This window comes from Salmo trutta, unplaced genomic scaffold, assembly GCF_901001165.1.
Source record: "Salmo trutta unplaced genomic scaffold, fSalTru1.1, whole genome shotgun sequence".
Classification (NCBI taxonomy): Eukaryota; Metazoa; Chordata; class Actinopteri; order Salmoniformes; family Salmonidae; genus Salmo; species Salmo trutta.
The window spans coordinates 22,501-27,500 of NW_021823355.1; the positions used below are offsets into that span (position 1 = coordinate 22,501).

At 46.0% G+C, this 5,000-nt stretch overlaps 2 non-coding genes across 2 annotated transcripts; both read left to right on the forward strand.

Moving 5' to 3' along the window:
- The first annotated feature begins 199 nt into the window (after positions 1-199).
- On the forward strand, positions 200-318 carry LOC115190327 (5S ribosomal RNA). The gene has a single exon (XR_003877228.1). It is a non-coding gene; the product is annotated as a 5S ribosomal RNA (ribosomal RNA).
- Positions 319-479: 161 nt separating this feature from the next.
- Positions 480-598, forward strand: LOC115190331 (5S ribosomal RNA). Its single transcript, XR_003877232.1, has one exon. It is a non-coding gene; the product is annotated as a 5S ribosomal RNA (ribosomal RNA).
- Positions 599-5,000: the final 4,402 nt, after the last annotated feature.

Consider the following 5,000-nt stretch of genomic DNA (forward strand, 5'->3'; position numbering starts at 1 on the left):
CCTGTTCAAATGATGAAAAGAAATAAAGTTTGTATTTTATCCAACTACCTGTGCTATAAAGTGATGGCTACAGTGTTTGTAATTTCTTCTACTTTTTCAGTGACACAAAGTTCAAGCTGCTTATCTAATTGGTGAAAATGCAATGTCTGTTTATCAGACTCACTTTGACTATATATGTTGTACCAAGAGGTTGTTTATCGTTTACGGCCATACCAGCCTGGGTACGCCCGATCTCGTCTGATCTCGGAAGCTAAACAGGGTTGGGCCTGGTTAGTACTTGGATGGGAGACCGCCTGGGAATACCAGGTGCTGTAAGCTTTTTGTCCACGAGGGTGTGCTCTTACACTATTTCATCAGCAACACTGCCTTGTAGTAAGCATTTAATGATGAATTGACTAAATGCAGCTTCCTGCTGCAAAATGCAGTCTGTTTATCAGACTCACTTTGACTATATATGTTGTACCAAGAGATTGTTTATCGTTTACGGCCATACCAGCCTGGGTACGCCCGATCTCGTCTGATCTCGGAAGCTAAGCAGGGTTGGGCCTGGTTAGTACTTGGATGGGAGTCCGCCTGGGAATACCAGGTGCTGTAAGCTTTTTGTCCACGAGGGTGTGCTCTTACACTATTTCATCAGCAACACTGCCTTGTAGTAAGCATTTAATGATGAATTGACTAAATGCAGCTTCCTGCTGCAAAATGCAGTCTGTTTATCAGACTCACTTTGACTATATATGTTGTACCAAGAGATTGTTTATCGTTTACGGCCATACCAGCCTGGGTACGCCCTTCCTGTGCTGGAGAGTGAGACAGGTGTTGCTGATTGAGCTAAGGTTGAGTGTTTGCTCCAGAGTGTTTTGTTTGATTTCTTGGTGGTTTTTAGTTCAATCTCATTTTTGTTTATTGAATAAGTTTGAGCATTTGTTTGGTTGTGTTCCCCGGCAGCATATTGCTGTTTGGGGGACTTTCCTCCAGTCGTTTTGGATACAATGGCTTCGACCCATGCAGACAAAAGAATGACGAGCAAAGGAAATATAGATAATGGTTCTACAATTAGACAGACGCAAAATTATGAAAAGACCTTAACAGTTGCTGTGGAAATTATGGGTGAAGAAAAAATTACTATGATGGAGTTATTGAGCGGGATTAAGGAAGTTTGTGGACTGGTGTGCGGATGTCGGTTCAAAGCCGAAAATCGATATGAAGTGACATTGTCAAGTGTGAGAGGAAAAGAAAAGCTGATCGATGGTTTTAAAATTCGGAACTGCCGTATCATGGCTAAGGATCTATCACTTGATGAAATGGTCGTATCTTTCTTAAACCTTCCAGTGTACATAACAGACGAGGTCATCCTGGAACGGCTTAGAGCATGGGGTGTGTCTGCGGTGTCACCAGTGAAGAGGCGCTTCTGGCCGGGGACAGAAGTTGCAGATGGTACGCGCTTCTGTAAAGTGAAATTCACAGACACTGTGCGCTCGCTGCCATATTCGACCAAATTTGAGACGTTGGAAGGGACAGAGTATTTCAGAGTGATACACGACCGTCAGGTCAAGGTTTGCAGACTTTGTATTCAGCCAGGACACGTTCTACGTGATTGCCCTGATTTTGCCTGTCATAAGTGTGGTGAGCAGGGGCATTACGCAAGAGAGTGTAATGGGAGAAGAGAACGCGGTTGTGTTGGTTGCGGGAGGAGTGTTAGGCAGTGCTCCTGTACCCAGGGTGATGGAGCTCCTGGATTGTCAAATCAGGTAATCAGCGGGGATGGTGTGGAGGAGAGCGAGATGGAGGAATCTGGGGAGGAAATGAGGATGGGGGAGGAGTCCCAGAGACGGATGGAGGATGAAGAAGACCAGAGGCAGTCGGAGGATGAAGAAGAGAAGGGGCCATGTCCTGTGGGAAAGGAGGTCTCCAAGGGGAAGGATATCAGTTCAAGCCTAGACGGTGTGGAGATGGAGGGCGTTCCTGGTGGAGAGGAGGGGGTAGCGGGGTGTACGGGAGAAGCAACTGGAGCGGCATTGGCTTCGGATTCTGGGGGTGCGGTGGAGAACCCGAAGGTGTCTGTAGTCCCGGGAGGCTCTTCTCAGGAGATGGCTCCTGCTCGGGATGATTCTTACAAGCGTAAAGGGTCTGGAGAAGAGATGACGGGGGAAGAGATGGAGTTTATACAATCTGAGCGGAGGGATAATAAAAAGAACCTGATAGCCAAGAAGAAGAAAAGGGTAAAAGATCTATCATGACGGACTGGATTGATTTCCTCCTCTATGTATCCGTTATGGTGAGAGTTGTCTCTATCAACACCAATGGACTTCGTAGCAAAGAAAAGCTAGAGCTGGTGTTGGAAGCTTTCTGTGCAGACATATTATGTCTTCAGGAGACTCACTGGACTGAGCCGTATATGGATAACGTAAGACAGCGATGGAATGGACAAATGTACGTGAGTAATGGTACTGTGCGTGCATGTGGAGTAGCTATTTTGGTTAAACAAGATGTTGTGTCTAATTTAAGTTTGTTATGTGCTGATAATGAAGGTCGAATGGTGGGAGTGGGTTTCACGTTTAAAGGTGTGGATTATTCATTGTACAATGTGTATGCTCCTAATACTGAAATTGAGAGAAGGGTTTTGTTTATGTCTATGGGGGGATTATGTGGGAGAAACTGTCTGCTTGTTGGAGATTTTAATGTATGGATGGATAGGTTGGATGCCTCAAGTAGCGCACATTTTGGCTCTGACTCTTCTCGTGGCGCACTATTAAAGGTAATGCAGGATGAGGATTTGGTGGATATATGGAGGGAGAGGAATCCAGATAAGCGGGTGTTCTCTCGCAGACAAGTGGTGAGGGGAGAGCTCAGGCAGTCACGCATAGATTTGTGTCTTGCTCATAGAGCGGTTGCGAACTTGGTTGTGGGGGGTAGAGTATTCCCACACATTTTTTAGTGACCATGATGCTCTGCTTTTCCGGCTGGGTGCGTCGAGGGAGGGGAGGGTGGGGGGGTTGTGGTGTCTTAATGCCAGTCTGCTGAAGGATGAGGGGTTTAAGTGAGCAGTGAAAGAGTGTGTGAATGAGGCCATGTCAGATCCTCTGTTTGAGTCTGATGTGTGTGTGTGGTGGGAAGGTTTAAAAGGGGAGTTCAAGCGGCTGGCAATATATTGTGCAAGACAGGCTAGTGTGGTAAGAAGGAGGGAAGAGAGGATTCTTAAGTCCCACCTGATATTTGAGTTAGAAAAGATAGAAAATTGTCCAGGATATGATATTGCAGATTACCTGAGGCTGCGGGAGGAGTTGAAGGTCTTAGAGAGGCATAGGTGTATGGGGGCAGTGGTGAGGAGTAGAGCGCAGTATGTAGTGGAGGGGGAGAGGAGTACTGCTTTTTTTCTGGGGTTAGAAAGGCGGAAGCAGGAAAGGAGTTTTCTAACTGAGCTTTTAAATGAGCGGGGGGAGAGGGTGACAGATTTGGAAGGTATTTTGAATACAGTGCATTCTTTTTATAAAGGTTTATTTACTTCAGGCGGGGTGGATGAGGTGTGTATGAGAAGTGTGCTAGAAGCAGTGGAGGTAAGGGTGTCAACTGATGATGTGGAGATGTGTGATGCCGATTTTACATTGGCAGAGGTTAAAGCTGCAATCTTAGGCCTGAATTTGAATAAGAGCCCAGGTTCAGATGGTCTGACTGCAGAGTTTTACCGTGAGTTTAGTGACATAATAGCCCCACTGATGCTGCGTGTATTTGAGTGTATGGAGGAGAGGAGGGAAGTCCCAGAATCATTAGCTTTGGGGGTGTTGAATGTGGTGTACAAAAGGAAGGGAAGTCGACTGAAACTTGAGAACTACAGACCGATAACCCTTTTGAACTCTGACAATAAGGTGCTGGCTAAGGTAATGGCCAATAGGTTGAAAAAGGTGATGGGTAGCATTATAGCACCTACTCAGGCCTATGGGGTACCGGGGAGGGATATAGTTGACACCCTCTGCACTATCCGGGATGTAGTGAGGCATATGGGGGATGTGGGTGGGGTGGTGCTCTGTATGGATCTGAATAAAGCCTTTGATCGGGTGGAGCATCGGTTCCTGTTAGAGACCATGGCAAAATTTGGGTTTGGGCCTCGTATAAAAGAATGGGTGAAGCTTTTGTATGGGTCAGCTAGCAGTGTCGTTAAGTGTAATGGTGTGCTGACTGATCCCTTTCCCCTGGGCAGGTCTGTTAGGCAGGGTTGTCCACTGTCTGCTTTGCTGTACAGCATATCAGTTGAGCCTTTGGCTGCTTTTGTTAAGCGTGATAGAGGAGTGCATGGAGTAGACCTGCCGGGGGGTGGCGTTAGTGTGCTGCATCATTACGCTGATGATACCACCTGTACTGTGCGGGATGGAGGGAGTGTGAATTGTCTGATGAAGTGTTTTGATGTGTATGGGAGAGCTTCTGGGGCTAAGGTGAATGTTGAAAAATCTGAAATGTTATGCGTTTCTGATACGGTTGTGTCTACAAGTAACATTCCTTTTAAGACTGTTACAGAACATTTGAGAATTTTGGGTGTGAATATTGGGGTAGATGAGCTGGAGGCGAGAGACTTTACTTGGACAGGGGTGATTAATAAAATGAAGTCGACCTTGAATTACTGGAAACAAAGGAAATTAAAATTGAGGGGGAAAGTGGTGGTGGTGAATGCTCTGTTGATGTCAAAATGTGTATATACTTTAGGGGTTCTGGACATGCCTGTATGGGCTCTGAAGGAAATTAATAATGTAGTGTCTGGGTTCCTGTGGGGTGGGAAGGGTGTGAAAATTGCTCATGATGTGATGATAGCAGATTATGATAGGGGTGGGTTGAGATTAGTAGATCTGGAGGTTAAGTTAAAAGCCATACGGGTTAAGAGAGTGAAACAGTTTTTGTACGGGGAGGAGGGTCAGGGGTGGAAGGAGTTTTTCAGACATTGGTTGCATAGGAGTGGAGGATGCGGAGATTATGGGTTGTTAATGTGTTTAAAGCCTAGCATGTATGCAGAG